This window comes from Vicugna pacos, chromosome 20, assembly GCF_048564905.1.
Source record: "Vicugna pacos chromosome 20, VicPac4, whole genome shotgun sequence".
Taxonomy (NCBI): Eukaryota; Metazoa; Chordata; class Mammalia; order Artiodactyla; family Camelidae; genus Vicugna; species Vicugna pacos.
The window spans coordinates 9,205,421-9,227,290 of NC_133006.1; the positions used below are offsets into that span (position 1 = coordinate 9,205,421).

A 21,870-nucleotide genomic window follows, 5' to 3' on the forward strand; every position below is an offset into this window, starting at 1 on the left:
TTGAATGTATATTTGAGATCTGCAACCTTTATAGCTTCACCTCCCACCACACTCCGTGACCTGGGCTCGTGGGAACCTGATGGTCCTCCTTCTATGGATGGTCCCTGAAACTTATGATGGTTCGACTTATAATTTTTTGACTTTGCAATGGTGCAAAAGTGATATGCCTTCAGGAGGAGCTATGGTTCAGATTTTGAATTTTGATCTTTTCCCAGGCTATTTACACGTGTACAGTATTCTCTCGGGATGCTGGCAGAGGCAGCGAGCCGCAGCTCCCAGTCAGGCACGTGATTACGAGGGTGAACGACCAACAGCCTTACAACTACCTGGATCCAGACAGCCATTCTATTTTTCTCTTTCAGTACAGTATTAAGTAACTTCCATGGGATATTCAATGCTTTATTATAAAATAGGCTTTATGTTAGATGATTTTGCCCAACTGTGGGCTAATGTAAGTGTTCTGGACACATTTAAGGTAGGCGAGGCTAAGCCATGATGCTTGGAGATTAAGTGTATAAAACATGATATTTTCAATTTATTGGGTTTATTGGGGTGTAATCCCATCATAAGTCAAGAAAGATGTATAATGCCTACATGGCTTCTGTTAGGTACTGTCTTTGAAATGCCCTTTCCTGCCCTCAGTTTATCAAAATAATGCCCCTGGTTCTTCCAAATCCTGTTCAAATGTGTCTTCTAGGCCTGGAGGTCTCTCCTGATCACCTTAGCTGGAATGAGCAGCTCTTGTATAATATGGAGCTTACACCTACCTCTCTAGTAACTTTCCTTCATCTTGTACTGTGTTTTCTTTGGCTGGAAAAAGTATGTTTTAGACATATGTTTATTTCCAATTTTAGATTTTACTGTCATCCTTCAATGCCAGTGTGTTACTCCCATGGTGCCTCCTGTTGAGTTTTGTGCAACACGGGTCTTCACAGATTGCTTTTGTGTGGCTGGTTTCTCTCTGGGACACAGCTGTTCATACATTATTTCTAGAGTGTTGCATGCCATTTGTTTGCATATCTGATTTTCCCACTAGACAGTGAGCTACTTGGAGACAGGTAGTCATCTTATTAGTCTTTGTGTCCCCTAGTATGGTGTGTAGTAAGTAGTAAGTGCTCAATATTTCAACTGAAATGTAGTATAAATAATGTTATTAGGGTAGTTTAGAATCTTGAATATTCTTTTTGGGACCCAGTTGCATTCCAGTGACCAGATTAAACTGACACCTTGACTCTCCATCCTGATCCTTTTGAAGGTAGTGTAACAAGGTTGTGGACCATCCTTAAGTGGAAGAGTCTTTGCTTGTTGCTTTTGGGAGAGGAAGAGGTTGAGGTGAATGTATTGGCTGCCAGTTCTCTTGGTTGACAGTGAAGGAGGAAACACAACTCTCGCTGTTATCCCTGTGCCTGCCTCCTGTGCCAACAAAATCCACCCCGTGTGCCGGCCTTTGAAATACCAACCCTTGCTTTAACATCAGATTGGGAAACAAGGTGGATTGTCCCAAAAGTGTAAAAGTGATCATCTTGAGATGGTGGTGGGAGCCAGGTGCAGCCAGTCTTGAGTAGGACTGGCTTCTCAGATGCACACTTGAGCTGGAGGGACAGTCGGAAGCACAAAGATGGTGTGCAGAGTTGGGGCGTATTTTTCTACAGAGGCAGCTGGCTCAGGCTTGGACACTCGTCTGCTGAGACTGAATTGCTGAACTGGAAATTAGGTGTCTGGAACACTGGGTAACAGGGGACTTTTGTTTTCCTAGTGGCTCTGCCTTGAACCTGTGCCCTTGGGTACTTCCTGTCCTTGAGGCTCAATTCCCTGCTCAAGAAAATGACATTTTGCACCTGGTAATCTCTGATGGCCTGAATTTTAAGAGGAAGAAAACAGTGAAAGAACAAATAGGGGCAGTGAATTAGGGGTGATGATTTTGCTTAGTGATTTTCCCCAGGTTTATCAGCCTTGCTTCTTTGCGGGCTTGGGAAACAGTTGCCCATGAGGCACAGAGAGCTACAGCCTGGGATCTGGGAGCTAGGAGCTGGGTGAGGTGGGGAGGAGTGTCTGTGGGCTTCCTGGTTTAGGGAAATGATCTCCAAGTCTCCTCGACCTCGTTAGATCATCAAAATAGCATTCCTTTCTACTTAATGATAGAAAATAATGTGGGAGATGGAAGAAAATATTCCTTAAATTAGGACTGTCTTTAAAAAAAACATAAATAAGTTATGTAAAAAAAATTTCTATGTAGGTGGTGGAGTTCCTGTGGAGGTACCATTGTCTTTTCCATTTCTGCTCTACAGTTTTTAAAAATTAAAATAGCAATGGTCACAGTGTAGGAGGAGGCATTAGTGATGAATGCGTATTATAATTTAAAGACTGGCTACTCAAAGAAATGGGTGTCATGTTACCCAGTGCTGTGCACATCCCCAGTAAGACTCCCTTTCTCTTGGTTTTGAGTGAATACGGAGAGGGTAATGGGTAGCTGCAGAGAATCCTTTTGGGTTTTAAATCTAGGGGCTGATATTTTGGAAATGGGCCAGGGTGCAAGAAGGAATGTCAGATACTTAATAGGAAGATGTGGTCTTGAGGGAGGAGAGTGTTTGCAACAGAGGGTGATGTGGAGGGCCTTTGTGAGTTGAAAAAGTCAGAATTTAGCCGAGATCCAGATTCAAGATCCAGTTTATCAAGGTCTAGTTCATCTGTCTCCAGTTTCAAAGTATTGATGGTGTTATATACCAGGGACTCAGTTCTGAGGTTAATGCTGTGGTCTTTCAAGAATGGAGGACTTAGTATATATATGAAATTACCATGGTTTATTAAATAAGAAATACCAATCTTAGTATCAGCCCGGTAGTATCACCGTTCCTTTCCAGGGTGACACTGTGACGTATCGCTATGGCTGTGTTTCTGAGGGCCATCCTGAGCAATGAATGGTTGGTGGGAACCTGGAATCTCTGTTGGAGGAATTTCCCCTCCTTATATGACATGACACATTGAAAGAATGATTATCAACGAGGACTTCTGAACAAGTCATGGTTAACGGGCTGGTGAGGGCTAAGAGATGAGAGGCAGAATCCTTTTTCAACATTTGGATTCCGTTTTCTCACCACTGGTCCACTGGTCACATTAACTCGTGGTGAGTTGTTCTTCCCTGACGAAGACCCTCTGTGAACAGCTCCTTTGAGTAACTCATTATCTCTCTTCTGGCTATTGGCTTTTGATGCTGCAGAGACCTAGTCCTAGTCCAGACCGGACTATTTTTATCTGATGGAATCAGATCACAAAACTGTTTGGACATCTTTAAAAAGCAAACCTAATCTACGAGGCCAAAAGAACGTTGAAATCCGCGGGAGGGATTTGATTGACAAGCATTGTGCTTCTGGTGACTCCCAAATAGTGCATGATGCCTTTGTCCTTTGGGTAAATGGGGTTTGCTCTTACACATCTTTCCCAGTCCCTGAGCACCGAGATGGTATCTGGAAGTTGTGACAAGACCAAGAAGGAAGACACATTGCATCACGTCATCTTAAAAACCACTGCAATCCATCAGTGTTTCCCCAATTTCTACGTGAACATCCACGACCAAACTCATCGTAGGAGCATGTCAGTTTCTCCTCTGAGTAATAACTACTACTAACCTCATGGAAACCAAGCCTCTTCCTTAGGTGGATTTCTCGTTAGCTTTTTACTGAAACACTGATTTAAAGTGGGTCAAAAACTTTCCATTTTTTTTTCAAACAAACACATTCAGAGTTCTATCCCTGTACGTTCGCAGATGCATGCAAATTTCTTTTATGGGTGGCCCTCCCTTTAAGTGATGCTGACTTCATCTAATACCCTGAGAATTAAGGTCAGCAAATGCCTGAAGTTTCAAGTCTGAACGGATGTCACTGAAAAGTAAGGTCTAAAATTAAACGAGCAAACCAAACCACACGCTGAGGTTGGGCTCTCAGGTTATCAGCTTTATTTTCTTTTCAGCAATTTTGAAGTTAATATGATTTAGTGACAACCGCAGCATATATTTCAAAGGAAGGATATAAACATGTGGACCCGGAACAAATTACTAACTGGTTTTCCTTCTTAGACAATATAGAGGAGGCTCTGGTGAGGTGGTTTCTCCGCGGATTGGAAATATAGTAAAATCAATATGTAATGATGCTATATTCCTTTATTCCAAAATCTTTAGGAGGGTTTGAGATACTTTATAACAAAAATTCAGGCAATAAAGTGGATATAAAAATATGAATCAGGTCCAGCGAATATAGTCAAAAGTCAAGATCAGGAAACAGAAAACTCAAAGTCACAGTCCATTGGGACCAATAGAGTTACTCTAATTGAGGTTTACATTTGTCTCTGAGCTTCCTGGCAGCCAAAGAGAAAAGGTAGATATGCTCAGTTACATACTTCTCATTATCAGCAGAGAAGAAGGTAGCTAATTCCTTAGAGACAGTTTTTCCTATATTTACATTTTGAAAAAAAAGTTTCATGTGGGGCTTATAAGGGGCTCCTTCTTAGTATATTGGTTAAAGACAGGTTTTGGGCATTAGACATCCCCTGATCAGATCTAGCCCTACTTTGGTAGCTGTGAGCCCTTGGGAAAATTATATCATGCACATTTCAGGCTCCATGCTTACAGAATGGACGTAACAATAGAACACGACTCACAGATAGTTGTAAGGAGTAAATTAAATAATACATGTACCTTTGCTTGTATTAAGTGCTCAGTGCATGTTGATTAAATCTTAACTTTTAGAAGAATGTCAGGGTCCGAGAATCTGTCAGAGTTTGTCAAACTTTTTTTGAGAAAAGAGAGACATTGGATCTGAGGGTCTGACATTGGATGTGAGGGTCAGACATTGGATCTGACTAGTTATCTGTTCATCAAATGTCTACTCTGTAAGCAAGTAGGGAGATTTCTTCAGGATTCCACATGGCTTGGGTGAAATAGCCCTTGATTCCTAAATGTTTCTTGAGCACCTTTTATATAACAGGCACCGTGCTAAGCTCGGGGATAGAGCGGGGAACAAGCAGACAAGGCCCTGCTTCCAAGGAGCCGTCATTCAGGGCAATCGAGGCCCTTTATTCATATTCTGTGCTCACCAACTGTTTGCTGATAACAAATCGGGCTTTTTGGGCACTAAGATAACCTGGAAACCAGTGCCCTGGATAGTAGACACAGGCATTCTGGTTAGTGGAAAGGAATAGCCCTGCTACAAGTTATTAATTTGTCCTGGTTTATATATTGTTGCACTGATAAGAGGAATTTCAAGGGTTACCATACTATATTGCATTGAACTTGTCAGAACTGCCACCCCATATGTGAATGTATGTATTTTATCTCTGTATCTGTCTATCCATCATCTATCTGTCTACCCACGTGCACACAGACACACCCGTAGGTTTTTTTCTGAAAGTCATATTTGCCCATTTGTTATACAAAACAATGAGGGTGGAGAGAGTGGAAAGCAAAAGGAGGAAAACAAAGTGAATCCACAATCCTGGTTCTTAGAAATAAGCTTTTGGAGTTTACTGCTCCTGTTATTTTACAGAACTGGCATCATTTGGAGGATCTTACTCTAGTTGAAAAAATACATTGAAAAAAAGCTAGAAGTATTTTATCTTACCAAATTAGGCCATAATCTAGTACTGATTTGTAACCTGTTTTCTCACGTTACAATATATTCTAAACATTTTGTATTTTTAAAGCTTTTTTGTTGGTGTGTGTTTGAAACCAGTTGGCTGTCTATCATCTTGAGAAATGAATGAATAGCAGACCATTTAACCAATTACCTACCTAATTATGATCGCCTTTCATAATTTCTCTGACTTCTCTATGCCATCTCCCTATGGCAGCAACAAGCCTCCTCCCTGGGTGCTCAGTAGAATTTTTGTAGTTCTACTTTTGCAAAGGGACTGAACTGGGCTGAAGAGCAGTGTTGTCAAGACATAAAAGTAAAGGAAGAGCAAGATCCACAGGGTTATACACGCTTGGTTGCATAGGTAGAGTGACTGTTGTGAATTCATAGCACTGGGAAGTCACAACTGTTTTCCATAATGGCTTGACTCAAAAGGAAGCAACTCCAACCCAAGAGTTAAATGAAAAATGACCGAGTGACAAGGTCCAACAGGATGGGTTAGGAGAACAAAGCTTTCTTTGTAGTTATAGTAATATGAGAAGTTTAATTCTAATGAGACACATTCACTACATTAAAGGTTATAAATTATTAAATAAAAAGATTTATTTGTTCAGGCTTCTTGAAGTTGCAGTTTTCTGGTTTGCATTTTCCCATGGTGAGCAAGGAGTGATTATTCTGATTCCAAATACGTTCCCACCAATTTCTGCTTGATAAGAAAAAGTAGAAATTGTATTGATGTCAACAGCTTTATTAAGGGAAATATGCTATCTTGTCCATAAGAACATGAATTTAATGTACTGTGATCTATTCACAGGTGCATGACAATCAAATATAATAATAATAATAATACTTAAGATAAATTGACAGAGATCTATGAAGCTTGTTAACAATGCTAGGTAATGTTATTACAAGGGCAATAGCCATTAAAGACATCAATAAAAATATTTACAACAGAAAGGCTTATGATAGTATTAAAAATAGTGGTCTGCTATGTAGTTGGTGTCAAGTAAGTGTAAATGATATAAATTGTGTAAGGTCACAGAGAAAGACCTTTTTTTTTGGGTGTTTATCCACTTAGTTAGTCTCTACAACAATCCTATAGGATATTGTTACCCAAATTTATGAAAAGAAAACTAAGGTTTGGCAGGTTTCAGTCACCAGTCCTAGGTCATCTAGTTGGCAGGTGATGGCCCTGCAGTGGATCACAGATATGGCTAATTCTCAGGTCTGTGGTCTTTTCGCTATGACAAACTGAAAACGCTGATATTGAAAACATTTTGAAAACTAAGTTTGCAATCAGCTTTCCAACTCTCTGGCAGGCGAGAATCCTACCACTGAACCACCAATGCCCAGCATACCTTTCCAACTCTCTGAAGCTGACTTTATGATTTTTTTTCTGTGTTTTAAAAAAAATTTCTATTGAAATGTAGTTGATTTACAATGCTAGTTTCAGGTATGTAGCAAAGTGATTCATTTATATGTATGCATATATATATATATATATATATATTTTTTTTTTTTTAGATTCTTTTCCATTGTATATTATTACAAGAAATTGATTATAGTTCCCTGTGCTGTGCAGTAGGTCCTTGTTGTTTATCTATCTTATATGTAGTAATGTTTGTCTATTAATCACCAGCCCCTAATTTATCCCTCCCTGCCCATTTCCCCTTTGGTAACCATAGTTCGTTTTCTATGCCTGTGAGTCTAATTTTTGGTTTGTAAATAGAATTTGCGTCATTTTTTTTAAGATTCCATATATAAGTGATATCATATGGTATCTGTCTTTGTCTGACTTATTTCACTCAATATGATAATCTCTAGGTCCATCCATGTTGTTGCAAATGGCATTGTCTCCCTCTTTTTTATGGCTGGGTATGAGATTTTTGAAGTGTCAAATGTTTGAAGTCTTAAACGTTACCCGACTGTTTTCCTTTCATCTGCTTTGTGGCGCCACCCCTTTCCTTTGCCCTTGTGCATTGTCTCTGCTTTCCCGGCAGTCCTTTGCTGCGTAGTGCTGTGCCTGTGTCTACACTAAGACATCTCTGATTTGTATTTATTTTGTGATTCCCTTGAAGTGGAGATTTTCCTAAAAATAATAAAGGGAGGGGCGGAGAGTGGTGTCTAAATACACATGTTTCACTGAGGATGGGGGTAAAAGGATTAGTGCCTACTTTCCCAAATGGATTAGAAGAGTAGTAATCTTTACTTTCTTTTTCTTTTTTCTTTTTCTAAAAAAAAGGTGGGGGTTGGGAGAAGTAGAATTTAAGCATGAGAACCACATAGGGGAGTATTATATGATGGCTATGAATCAGATTGGTTTTCTGTTTGATCTGAAGAACTAGGCCATTACAGTCATAATGCATTTTAGCTATAGAGAAAAACTTTGCAGGAGTCAGAATTTTAAGCATTAGACCAGTATCGAGTTCAGCTTCCTGAGTCTGATGCCAAATGTGAGATGACGATAAATGAAGAGCAATTAATTTTGAAAAATTTCCAACTTGTGTATCCTTTAAAAATATTTGGTTAGAATCAAATGTATGTCTATAGCATAATTTACTGATTTTGTCTTCTTCTGGTGCATTTTCAGTTCACTTAAAATTACTCATTATCCATTAATACAATGATAAATATCTTACTCATTAGATCTTTGCTCAAATACATATTATTACTATAGGACATAGAACTCTTGAGGGTTTTTGGGTGATTGTCTCTGTTCTACTAAGAAATTTTGAAGATTATACAGTGTTTTCTTTGTTTGTAATAGAAACTCAGTTGAGTTAGCTTAAGAAAAAATGTGGAATTAATTATAAGGATATAAAGATGGCTCCAGGAAACCAAGGGCAGGAATTACAGCAGGCGAGTACTGGAAGAAGAGTTAAAAAATGAACAGGAGTCAAGCATTTGCTGTCTCAGTTTCTCAAACCCCCTCTTCCCTGAGCTATGTCGTTGCTCTCTCTGTGGGTTCCTTTTCTCTGGGCTCCTGGCTGTCCCAGGTTCACATATTTTCAGGTCCACTGATGTGCATTTCTCAGGTCCAAGCCTTAGTCTCAGGAGAGTCTGCTTGGCTTAACTTGACCTTCATGTCTAATAAGCTGTGGTCGAGTGGGGTCATGTTGTGCACATAGGACTGCTGAGGGCAGGGGTTCAGCTTTGAGGTTAAAGTTAGCTCTAATCTCAAAGAAAAGGAATGTGAGCTGGGGAGATCTTCTAAATGGTGTGTGTACTCTAATAAATTTCCTCCTATGACAGAATAAAAACATACGTAGGTGGCAGAGTAGTTTCTTTCCTCCTCACCATCAAATCTTGGTAAGGATGCCTCCAGGTCTCTGAGCTTCGTAATTCCTCCTCAGCCTGAGTGATATGATTGTTTTTATTTTGTTGATGGCATTATATTTTAAATATATATGTATATAACTTATGTATACATGTGTTACACAATTTATATTTGTGATATGTGTATATGTCTCTATATCTCTAAACTTATGTCTAAAATTTTGAGGGTCTATCTTCACTAGACTTAAACTTGCTAGGTTGCAGTCCTTAGCACTATACAAATTTAATGTATGCTTGTTTATTGTCTTTTCAAGATAGTCTTCCTGTCTGAAAAGGCTGGTTGCCTTTTCACAACAATTGTCTGCCCACTTTAAAAAATAGTTACATATTTTATGTCAGTCTATATGGATCCTACTGAACCTATGTGGTTTTTAAGCTTTTCTTTGATAAGATCTGCTGCATAAAGTATGTGTAGACCAACTGCGGTGAGCTTAACACCTGAAAGTGAGAGACAGGCAGCCAGGGTCCTGTGTGGGCTAAACACAGCTGCTGCTCGACATGATGAATAAACAGTCATCAAGGAAGTGGTTGATGGACCATTTGACCGAGGTGAGAAACTCACTCATCTGCCTTCATGCTTGTTGCCAGAAGAGACACTTCAGCAGAATGCCTGGTGTAAACATTTGAAGACTCTAAAACTTTTTGCTTTTGTTTGATAACTTGGATCTCAGCAGAAATATATTGCCCACTGGTTGTCCTGATTCATCAAACATCCCCATCCATCCTTCCATCCATCCTTCCATCCAATCTATCCATCTGGCAAACATTTATTAAACAATGATTAAAAAGTAGCAAGAATTATAGTTTTAGAAGATGCACTGGCTGAGTCACACTCAAAAGTTTGCAAATGAGTAGGAAAGCTTTGAATTAGACTCGGATTCACTCTGTCGCCTCCTACCTATGAGACCTTAGTCAAATTCCTTAATGCTCTCTAAGCTTCAAGTCCCTCATCTTTAAAGTGAAAACAACAACCACCATAATAATAATAGTACTTACATCATAAAGTTATTGGAAGGATTGGAAGAGTTTCTGTATGTAGTGTTTTTTGCACAGAGCCATAAATATTATGTACGATTATTTTTAAATTATCAAAGGCATATTCATCACCAATCACAATGAGTTCTTACAGGAGCTCAAAACTTTGTGCGTTGTGGAATATATAGAAAGAAGATAAAGTCTACCTGTCACTAGTTGTCACCCTAATGAGATTGATGGCTTCATGTAGGGTATGTCCATAAAATAGCAAGACATTTGAAGAAAGTCCAAGTTATCAGAATGTTTTGTCTACCTGTTGCCAAATATAACTTATTTCTTATTTATGTACTGTTATATCCAGGTGGGCTAATTTTTTCACTTTTCATCTGTAGGGTTGGATAGCATGTAGACATGGCTTTTGAATCATAGACCTACAGAATAAAAAGTGGAAATAATCCAGAGAGCTCATCCAATCAATAGGTGTTCTTAAAAACTTGCCTAAGTATCTATGCTTTATCTAAACACATTCAGAGAAAGAGATATATAACTGCCTTGCAAATTTATCCCAATTTCTAACTGAAATACTCCCATTTGTAAATTTAGTTAATTTGTTTTGTTTTATCCTTAAGTAATATCTTCCAAGTGAGGTCCAAAACTTTTCCATTGTCTTTGACTTTTCATTGCCTTTTTAAAAGCTGAAGTACAGTTGATATAAAATATCACGTAAGTTCCAGGTGTACAATGTAGTGAGTCACTTTTTACATTTTTATACTCCATTTATAGTTGTTATAAAATATTGGCTATCTTCTCTTTGTTGTACAATATATCCTTGTAGCTTCCTTTTTTCTTCCTCTGCTGCCTCCCTTCTGAGTCCTGTCACTAGTTGTCACTGAGTCCTACTGAGGCTCAGAGTTTTTCTGCCATGTGGTGGGAGAAGTTCTTTAGCCCTTGTTCAGGTCCCCCTTCCCTCAGGCTTTTCCAGTAGTCATTGCCTTCTACTGGGACTTCCCTGTTTCCAGACCCTTCTTGCAGTCCATCCTGCTCATCAAAGCCACATCCATCTTCCTTAGCCGTCGGTCTTCTCAAAGTTTTCCTCTGGGAAGTTATGCAGGCTAGATCACATTTGGGCTTCTCTATTGTACATCAGGGTCCTCCACATGTGGGACTGCCCTTCTCATCCAGCCCCGACCTTGATCATACCTTTATCTGCTTCCTTCCAGCTAGTTTTCTGTCTTGCAAACACAGCACTCTCAATCTTTCAGCAAGTCTTTGCTCCTGTAAATTGTGCCTTCAGGAATTAGACTTTTTGACTGTTGTGTGGCTGTGTGGTTTGAAAACATTGCGATTATAAAGCTTTAAACTTTTGCTAGCAATTCACCATCTGAGAGAAGAGTTGAGAAGGTTAATGGACGACATGGAATTTGTGGAAGTTACTCATCTCTGCTTACACATGAGCTGGGAAGGGTGGGGTTTCCTTAGACCAGAACCTGGGAAAAATTGGAGGTCCTGAGACAGGGATTCTTAATTTTGACTCCCTGGATTTCTAGGAAGTCTATGGATGGGATTGCAGGAACCTGAGAACTTGCTAAAATTACAAGTAAAGATTCACGCATACGTGCCTTTGTTTTCAGCCGTGAGGATTCACCACGTTCATTAAGAGAAACAGGACATTTGACAAGAAGAAGCTTTATTTAGGGGGATGAGAGAAGGTAGGATGAAGTTGGGACTGAGCCAGGCCAAGAGGAAACTTTGCTGGGATGCTCTGGAGACATTCAAGGTGAAGAAACCAAGACTCACTAAAGGCTGAGCCAAGCACTAGTCCCCGCCGGGAGAAGTAAATACAGTGTGGCCTAGAACCCCCAGGGTGTCAGAATGTTCTAGACTTAGGCCTGGGCTGGAAAAGGGCTTTTCTTGTGAGACAGGTTGGGGCTGTCAGGACATGGATTTTTGGGGCTAAGGTGGAGAGGTCTGGTTGAAGGAGGCAGGGGCCGGGGGACATATTTGAAAGATGAAAAACTGGATTCTGGAAAGAACTGAGATTTGTTTTTTAACAGGCTCCCCCACCCCAGATGATTTTAGGTAGAGGTGTTCTAGATGAAAAGGAGAACGGAGATCTCTGTATTTATAACATTTTGTTGATTAAGAAATTAGTGACTAGGGTTTAGCTATCTAAGTTTCATATCTGTCATGTTGTATGTTCAACCTTTTTCTTTTTGCTTTCATATTTTATCATCATTTTTGCTTTTAGGTTTTCATAAAGATGTTTGGAAGATGTGAAACTAACCTGCTTTGAAGAGGAGGAAACGTAGGAGAGTGGTGGGGTTTAGTGGGGAGGGTGCGAGGTGCCATCTTAGCTGGACGAGGGGAGATGCAGTGGTCCAGATGCTGAGCTCTGACTGATGGGTGGCCAGCATCCCTTCCACCCCCGAAGATCCACAGGCTGACTGTCCCTTGGTCATATTCAGTCCGGGAGGCTGCAACTTTCTACTGGACTTCTCTCATTCTCTCTTCCTAGATCAGTGCTTCCTAACCAGGAAGGTGATGGGGGAGCTTTTACAAAATAAACCTCCACCATACAGACCCACTGAGTATGCCCACTGTATGTACCACTTGTTAAAGAACTGATCTGTCATTTAGTGTGTGTAGTTTGTCTTCCCAGTAATACTGGAGGTTCTTTCAGGGGTATTGGAGTCAGACATATGGGTTCAAATCCTGGCTGTCCTACAACTTCTGTTATTTCATGTGAGATACACACGCTTGCTAAACCGTGGTTCTCCAACTTTGCTTGATTAATTGCTAATGGACGGTTATGTGACGAACTCACTACAGGCATTTAAAAATACCAGTTATGGAGAAGAATTGAGATAGATAATATTTAAGGGTAGAAAGACAATATATATTTAAGACTGAACTACCTGCAACAATGCATCCTAAATTTCCTGTATGCTAAATATCACAAAAAAGTAAGACTTTTTTTTTTTTTTTTTACAGAAGAGACACTTCAGAAATGAATGAATCCAAATTTAACTCAGTGGGACTTGTTGGTAAATTAGCTCCCATAGTAGAACTATAAAGTATAAGAGGAGAATGTCTAATAGGTTTTAGGCAATCAAGTCAAAATAAGGGCAAGGAAAGGAAGTATATATAATTTTTAAGTTAAGAGGCATGATTAAAATTATTAAGCGAAAAAGAATCTATAGTTTATATCCCCTAGCAAGAAGACCAGAGGTTGCTGGGTTAACAAAATAGGTTAGCACTGTACTTTAAAATGCTGGATTGTGAACATGTTAAGCTTTGAATGTTAGCAAAATAGATGGATTCAGTTAAGATTATTTTATGACCTATTTTCTAAGGAAATAAAGTTTCAAGTTTACTTACAGAAACTATGAAAGAGATCGTAACTCAATAATGACAAAGCGACAGGATGAGAGAGACAAAAGAGGTGTAATTTCCCTACAAAAAAGATTTTCCGACGAAAGTTAAAAATCTGACCCTTTAATCCCTACAAGAAGTAAAAAAGATATATATCTACGCACCCTTAGCATGTCTTAGGTAAGCCCACGTAAATTCTGGCTTCCCTGATAAAGAGCTACTTTCGTTTTCCCTGAAGTGTTGTTTAAACCAGGTTGGGTTTATTTTATTTTATTTTATTTTAAATTGAAGTATAGTTGATTTACAATGTTAATTTCTGGTCTACAGCATAGTGATTATACATATATATATTCTTTTTCATTATAGGTTATTACAAGCTATTGAATGTAGGTTCCCACTTATACTCCTTCTAGCAGAGAAGGAGAGTGCAGTTTATAATATACAATGTGAAAAATTAGTAAACCGATACCTCGATGAAACAGTCGGGAGACCAGAAGGGGGCGCTCTCACACCCTGCAAGGATGGCGTAGCCCAACAGGTTGTAGAGACTCCTACTTTCCTGGCAAGGACTCACCCAATGAAAAGCCGTGGATTTTTTGTTTACTACAGCCCTTCCCGCTTCCTCTTCTCTTCTACATATAAAAGCGTTCTCATTTCCTTGCCTTGTGGGGCTTGCATGCTGCTCATCATGGTTGCAGACCCTGCATTGCAATTCTCTACGGATCCCAAATAAACCCATCTTTGCTGGAGAACTATCCGGTAGTGTGTTTGTTTCAGGTCAACAATGTTATTCAATTTATTGAATGAAGTGAATGATAACTATTGAATCCTTACTGGCATCATTATCATAAACAGTCCAAACTAAAAGAAAACAGCAGTGAAGTCAATAACAATGCATATCTGGCTAACGGTGGAACAAAGGACTGCGTTTAGCAGTTATAATTTGTGTTTCCTTGAAGGCTGGTACACATGGACAATTTTTGCGGGAGGAGTTGTTTCTAAGCTGACGACTAGGACTGATGGAGATAGGTTAGAATTTGTAATTTGTACGTGGGAGACTGGCTGAGGTCCCAGAGAGAATCTTCCTCTATTAGCTGTGAATGAAGAAAGTGTCTACAGTGAGCTCAGTGGCAGATGGACATCCTAGAGAGATCTCCAGAACCCACTGGAATCTCCATTGATGACAGCGGACCTTTGGGAAATAGTGCTTACTATTTATTTGCGAAGAGTGTTCTCACTGACCCACTAGCGTTTCTATATTGACCCACGAACTCCTTCCAACCACTTTCAGAGGGAGATACTATTATTACCATCCTTATTTTTCAAGTGAGAAAAACAAAGAACAGAGGGCTAAACAACGTGCCCAGAATCACACGACTCGTAGACTGCACGATTGCGCATTGAACACAGCAGTCTGCACACAGTCTGATTTCTCCACTACCAAGCTCCGTTGTGTGTCAGAAATACCACCTACATGAGGTGGATGGTCCTGTTCTAAGAGTTCTTTGCACTCAGTGTCTCTTCTTCATACTTTGTACTAAATTACATAATTTTCTGTGCAGTGTTTTCCTAAGTGTCTCTTCCGCTAGAATTAAGCTCCCCGAGGGCACGCATTTTTCTAGTATTCCCTCGCAATGCTGAGGAACTGCATGTATGTTACTAGACTATGTTCTTCTGCGTTTAAACCCTTGTTGTCAGCATACATTTTGGAGCAGAAGTTCTAGAGAGAAAAGGAAGTTGTCCTACTCTCAAACAGGGCTTTACAAACGTCTGTGCTTAACGAAGGCTGTTAAGAGACGCTCTTACTGGTGTTTCAAAGGGAGGAAGCATTAAACTGGTACCAAATTGTCCTTCCCATTGTCAACTGCTGCCACCTGGTGGCAAATTTGAGGAAAAGCAGAAACCTGCGCCATCCTCAGGAGTTTTCTCTTTTTATATTCAGCAAAGTGGATTGAGTGTTTCCACTGTGTTTGCCTCCAGCATGTCATCAAATTAAGTGGTGCTTGACCAAGCTAGCATTTATTATAAACTAAACCTCAGATCATCTTTCTTCAGGCTCTAATAATAATGATAATATTCAATAAACCAATATTTATTGAAAGTGTATTAAAGACCAGGACCTGCTTTCCATCGGTCATCTTATTTAATATTTGTGAGACTTCGGTAAGGTGGATATCATTGCTATCTTCATTTTAACCCGCTGAGGCATCTTCAGGTTGAGTGATTCACCCAGATCACACCACTGAGACGTGGCAGAACCGGAACCGTGATCCCCGAGATCTGATTCCTGTGCCCATGCTCTTAACCGCTGCTTCACAGTGGATAAAAGCGAAGATGGCCAGCAAGAGAGAATGAAATAGAAATGGGAGATTTGGGTGTGAACTTTAGCTCCACGGCCACCTAGTTAGTCACGATTCCTTGTTCCGAAAAAGATACATCTGTAACTTATATATTGTTCATCAACCATACTTCAGTAACCCCCCCTCCCCAAAACCAGCCAACCAACCAACGAAACCAACCAAAAACACTCATGTCAGCAGGATCTGACCTTGGTCCTGTTTCCTTTCTCAGGGTCCTGTTTTCTCTTCTGTAAAATGGGGTTGGACAGGATGAGTGGTTTTCAGGCTGGGATTTGTGATGCGCTTGTGGTTCCACATACAGTGGAGCCAGGGAGAGAGATGAAAGGGAAGAGGGTGCTTGGCCAGGGGCTTGGGGACCCTCACACCGACCACTGCTGCCTTCTTCATGTCTTTTACATGATAATCTCCTAATTAACGTCTTGGTTCTACAGATGATGTAATAGCTAAAGAAAAATGTAGAAACAACAGGGCCAAACTCTTCTGGAGACCCCAGAAATACTTGACGGAGGGAGCATCACTGGACAATTGCAGGTGGGGAGCATCACCAAGGGAGGGTTCTACTGATCTTCGGGAGAGAAGCAATGGAAATTCCATCCCTGTGTGGAGACTTCCAACCTAGCATTGTGGAATGCAGTTGCTTCTATGGAATATTTAGACTGTATGCTTATAACATGTTTACAGTCATGCAGAGCTCTTTGCCCATGGGAGCCCCTAAGAGGAAGGCTGTTTTATATTTGGAATAGGATGCAGATTTAAAGGAAAAAAGTCTACTTTGAGAGCTTTTAAAGCTTTTTCTTTGAGGTGTGTGTGTGCGTGCAGAGTTGAATTCAATAGAAGCAGGAAAAAAACAAAGCAAGTCATGCGCTATCAGCATGTTTCCAGCGATTTTTTTTTGTGCCTAATTCTGATGTAATCCATCCTTTCTTTTACTTTATGGTTTGAGATTTTGTCTAAGAAGTGCTTTCCCACACCGGAGGTTCAATTGACTTTAAAACTTTACTTTAGCATTGAAATCTTTTTTCTATCTTTTTTCTTTCCTATCTCCAGCTAGGAATCCAGTTTTATTTCTTTCTATAAAATGAGTCAGTTTTCTCTACACCATCTTCTAAATACTTGATCTCTTTCTGTTTGACTTATGGTGCCATTTTTGTCACATGAAGTTTTTCTCTGTAGGTGGGTCTGTTTCTAAGCTCTCTAATCTGTTTTATTAGTTTATTTTTCTGTTTTGCATCAATACTACACTGAACTAACTTATGGTTGTGGGTCTCTGATAGATCTTAAAATTTTTTTTTTATTGAAGTACGGTTACAGTGTGTCAGTTTCTGGTGTACAGCACAGTGTCTCAGTCATGTGTAGACATACATATACTCATTTTCATATTCTTTTTCAGTAAAGGTTATTACAAGATATTGAATATAGTTCCCTGTGCTATACAGTAGAAACTTTTTTTAAAATCTATTTTTATATATAATGGCTAACATTTGCAAATCTCAGACTCCCAGATTTAGCCCTTTCCACCCCCTTTCCCCCTGGGGAACCATAAAATTCTTTACTATGTCTGGGAGTATATTTCTGCTTTATAGATGAGTTCATTAGTGCCCTCTTTTTTTCTTTTTTTAGATTCCACATATGAGTGATCTCATATGGTATTTTTCTTTCTCTTTCTGGCTTACTTCACTTAGATCATGATCTCCATGTCCATCCATGTTGCTGCAGATGGCATTATTTTATTATTTTTTATGGCTGAATAGTATTCCATTGTGTAAATATACCACAGTTTCTTTACCAGTCATGTGTTGAAGGACATTTAGGTTGTTTCCATGTCTTGGCTGTTGTGTATAGTGTTGCTACGGTATCTTGTTCCTTATCTTAAAAGAAAGGCAGCAGAGTTTCTCCATGAAATATTCTTTGCTGTTTTTTGGTGTATGATTTTCACCAACTTGAAATATAACTTAGGTTATTAAGAGCTGTTTTTAAAGTTATAAATAGTTGATGAAATCTACCAAACACCCTTTCTATACCTATTGAAATAATCAGATGATTTTGCTTTTTTATTCTTATTAATGTGTGAATTATATAGGTAGATTTTTAAAGTGTTGAACTATTCTTACATTCCTTTGTGGGAAAAGTCTACCTGATCATCACATGTTATTACAGTTTGGCTACTCTCTGAACTTACTTAGCTAATATTTTACTCAGAATTATCACATCCATGTTCATAAATGAAAATGATAGTAGAATTTTATTTGTGTTGTTCATAAATGGGTTTAGGGTCAAGATTATACCAGTATTATAAAATGAACTGGGTGACATTTGCACTTTTTCTACTTTCTGGGCAATTTTAAAAGTGAGAACTAACTCTGTTTTAGTAGTGTTCATCTGTAGAGGCTTCTGGGCTTTTTAGTGATCAGACCACCGTTAACATATATTTGTTAATACCTTCTTGTTTCATGATTGTATTTCTCGCAAATACGTTTATAAGAGACAGTGTATTCATAAGAAGAATATATTCCTTGGAGATTTTTGGAATCATTTAGCATGTTGGGTAATGGTGAATTCATTGGTCTGTTTTCTTTTCTTGGCCATATTGAGGTACTTTTTCTTTTTGTACACTTAACACTATTCTTTTTTTTAAATTTTTGGTAAAAACAATACTACAGAGTAGCCTTGTTCAATAAATCTTTGAAATAAATAATCTAGCTGGTCAGAACACACTTTCTGGTAGTACTGATGTATTAGTGTGAGGTGGAGGGTGAGATTTGCCTACTGGATTGCAGAGAAGCTTTAGCTCCAATGGTGCCCTGGCTCTTTGAAGAAATTTTCTGTCCAACAACGAATTACAGATGATATCTTAAGCAACAGCATACAGATTGAAACATTATGTTATTCATTTTGTTGAACTTTGTTGTATTTCCTTCTTTGCCTTGGCTGCCGGGGTGCTCCTGGTGCAGTTTAATGCCTGACTGCAGTGACCATCTCCTTCCAAATTCCGGCTTGCTTCTCTCATGCACATACTTCAGATCATATCCTGTCTTCAAGTGCTCTAGAACCTTTGAGACGACCTACATCTCAAGTCCTCGATCATATGATTTTGCAGCTTCACCGTCCCAGAATAAAGATGCTGACACCATCTCACGAGATTGTTGGGAGGATTACGTGAGACTGTGGACGAAATGAGAACCCCCAAAGCTGGGGAGAGGGGGCGGATGAAGGGCAGCCGCTGGGGTTCACTCACTTCTTAGGTGACTCACTTCCACACACAGCACAAATTCCTTTCTCAGTAAAAACGACTATGTCATGGGCCTTTGGAGTCACTTCGGAAGAGTCAAAACGGCAAATGTTAAGCGTCTACTGTAGGTGTTTGCTGGGGGAAGTGGCAGTGACATAAACGGTAAGCAAACACTTCTTCCTGTTGAGAGCCAGAAAGTCAGGGATGCTCTGCAGAGGCCCCCGACCATTGCTCATCTCAGCTCTCCCCGCCAGGGCGTGCTTGGCTTTTCCCCGTCCAGCCTTACTTGCCCTCCTTCCCCCTCGAGCTGATGTAGAGGGTTCTCAATGTCTGCCTTTCCATGATTCTGCAAATCAGTTCCCCTAGAGATCTTTCTTAAATCCTTCTGCTTCATCAGAAAGCACTTCTGTGGATAAAATAAAAACAGCCTACGGTGTTGCAGTTTGAGAACTGGAGTTTGAGAAGGAGCTATCTCCTCCTGCTCAGAAACTTCCCAGCATGCAATGGCTTATTTGCAAGAGACGTAATGTAGGAATACAGTATTTGCTTTCAATGTTTACAAAAAATTCCTTTCTTTTTCCTCCTCCTTTTCCTTCACTACCTTGCACCCCACTTCAAATGCCCATGTCCTGGCATACACCAGTCCTTGCACACCTGTGGGTGGTGTTGAGTAAAGCACATTGGTGAGCTTCAGTGGGGAGTAACTGAAAGTACCATTTGCACTTGGAAAGACGGGGAACTGGAGGAATGTCTGGAACAGAAGCAACTTATTCTTTCAAGGATTCCTTTTGCCTTCCTTTCTCTGGACTGTGTCTCTACCCTATACCACTCTGTGTGTGTGTGTGTGTGTGTGTGTGTGTGTGTGTGTGTGTGTGTGGTGTCTGCTGCCACAGGCAGGGAGAGGTTTTCTCTGTTGTAGATGGTGTTTTATTTTGGCGCATGCCCCTGGCCACCATGGAACATTCCAGTTTGGTTGAGTCCAGTAGAACAGGGGTCTCTCTGGCTAACATGCTTCACTGAGTGCCCTTGGTTTGGAGGTTGAAGCCCAGGAGAAGCCAGTCAGCCCATGGTTGTTTTTCTAGGATGACATTCACCCCGTTCCCTGAGGTGCCCACAGCTGCTGCCTCAGGAAGAGAACATGGAAGGCGGGGAGATGGAAGGGGAGACATGAGTTTTGCCGGATACGCTGAACAATGGAGTAACCAGGACATCACTGTGGGCTTCAGCCACTGGGTACCGTTTCTCAGACCAGTAGTTCTTCTCTGAAAAACACTGAAGAAGAAAGGAAAAGTGTGCAAATTCCTTAGAGGCTATGATGAGTGAGACTGCAACTGCTCTCCAAGGGTTCCCAGTCACTGTGGGGATGTCCTGCTTCAGGGGGCTGTGGACTGCAACCCAGGCTTTTGGGTGTGTTGACTGAAGGAGTAGTTTAAAAAGCGACTGTGATGTGGCTCCTTGTATATTTCCATGACAACTGGAAAAGGAACTGTGAGCCACCAGCTCTTTTGTAAAACACAAGTTACCAAGTAACCTGCCTACATCACCTTCACTTCGTCCCTCTTCTCCAGGTGACCCCAAGGGGTGGAGAGAAGTCTAGGTCTGGAGGAAGATGGGCGATAAGGCTCAGGGTGTGGTTATACATGTCATTTGGTATTAAGGAAAATGAACATTTAATGGTTCATTTTAATGAGCCATGAAATGGATGTAAAGGTCCATCACAAGGGTCAAAACAGCTGTGCCCAGATGGCCACAGTAAAATGTTAGGTTCTCAGGCCAGCAGAGGGAAAGGGAAGAAGGAAGGACATTTTAAACAGCAATGTTTGAGATACACAAAGTTATTGCTCTCACTGCAATCATTTTTTTCCCCCAGAATCGTGAGGAAAAAGGGATTACTTTGTGTCTTTGCTAACTGAAAGAAAAGCACATGGAGGAGTTTAAACTGGGCCCCTGAGTCAGGCTCTGGCCCCTCAGGAAGTTACACATGCTTCTGTATTTGTATGTCTGCTTCCATAAGTGCATTTTTCATTTATAACACTACTCGTTTCTGTGAAGAGAACAAGAATTACTGATGTTTGAGTTGAACATTTTGTTAAGTAGACAAGACCCATTTATTAATCTTCCGAAGAAAGAATTGAAAAAATTTAGGGGGTGGTGTGGATGGATGAAAATGCAGTTCCTGTTGGTTTTCCCAGAGAAAATCTCAAGAGGAAATGGGTTTTCAGAACAGCAGGGGGATTTATGTGGGGCTGATCAAAGAGCGTTTTCAGCAGCAAGATTCTGTCGAGGATGCACATGAAGCTTCTTTCCTAGGGACGGAGGATGGTCTGAGCAGGTCCACGGTGGGTCTTGGAAAGAGTGGCTTCTGCAGTGACCCTTCCCACCCCAACTTCCTCTGCCTACAAGGACTCGGGGGGTCACTCCACAGGCTGGAGTCAGTGTCAGAATTCGAACCTGCCTTTCAAAGAGCCATCAGGCTTTTTCCTCAGAGTGATGGTCATATTTAGATGAACTAGCACACGGTGGATCCCCATGCATTTTCATGACCTATGTTCTCTCCTTAATATTTCTATTGTTTTGAATGTGGATACAACTGGGGAGTAAAAATTGGGGGTGGGGTGGGGCAGAGGACTACTTTGTTTCATTAAAAGCTTTAAAAATGTGGACTTTGCCCATGTGTAACTTTGAGAAAAACTAAAATATATTTAACAATTTAAAAAACCTTTGCTGCATAAGTAATACATACCCATTGGGTAAAATTTAGAAAATTCAGGGTGGGTATAGTTTAGTGGTAGAGTGTATGCTTAGTATGCACAAGGTCCTGGGTTCAAGTCCCAGTACCTCCACTAGAAAAAAAAAAAAAAGAGAAAGAAAATTTAGAGATCCGCTCCCAAAATCCACCATCTAGAAATATTTACTATTGATCTTTGTTCCAGATTGTTCCATACTTTTTCTTGACATACACATAGATGTATTT

General features: G+C 40.1%; 1 long non-coding RNA gene across 2 annotated transcripts in view; it reads left to right on the top strand.

The window, feature by feature from the left end:
* Positions 1-12,516, top strand: part of LOC140687578 (uncharacterized) — a 50,159-nt gene extending 37,643 nt beyond the window's left edge. For both annotated transcript variants that reach the window (XR_012061965.1, XR_012061964.1), the window contains one exon: positions 12,184-12,516. This is a non-coding gene — a long non-coding RNA (uncharacterized lncRNA). The remainder of the gene's footprint in view (positions 1-12,183) is intronic.
* The last annotated feature ends 9,354 nt before the right edge of the window (positions 12,517-21,870 follow it).